Here is a 346-nt window from a genome sequence, read left to right as displayed (position 1 = left end):
ACACACACACACACACACACACACACACACACACACACACACACACACACATATATATATATATATATATATATATACCTTGTGTATGTGTGTATCTGTGTGTATGTGCATATTTGTGTGGATATGTACACATACGTATCACTCTGTCTGTCTATGTATTAATATACGTTTGTATGTTTCTGTTTTGTCGAAGGCGTATCTTCTTGTGAATTGCTCGAAATACGGTGTAGAAAATCAGCCGACAACAGATGTAGAGTCGTTCTTTATGTTGTTTGTCTTGTTTTCCATTTGTTTCTTTCATTTTTCGGAAAAAAAAAATTCGTATTCCATGTTTTCTTATTTCGTA

This window comes from Octopus bimaculoides, chromosome 1 (assembly GCF_001194135.2).
Source record: "Octopus bimaculoides isolate UCB-OBI-ISO-001 chromosome 1, ASM119413v2, whole genome shotgun sequence".
In the NCBI taxonomy this organism is placed as follows: domain Eukaryota; kingdom Metazoa; phylum Mollusca; class Cephalopoda; order Octopoda; family Octopodidae; genus Octopus; species Octopus bimaculoides.
This window is presented reverse-complemented; position numbering follows the sequence as displayed.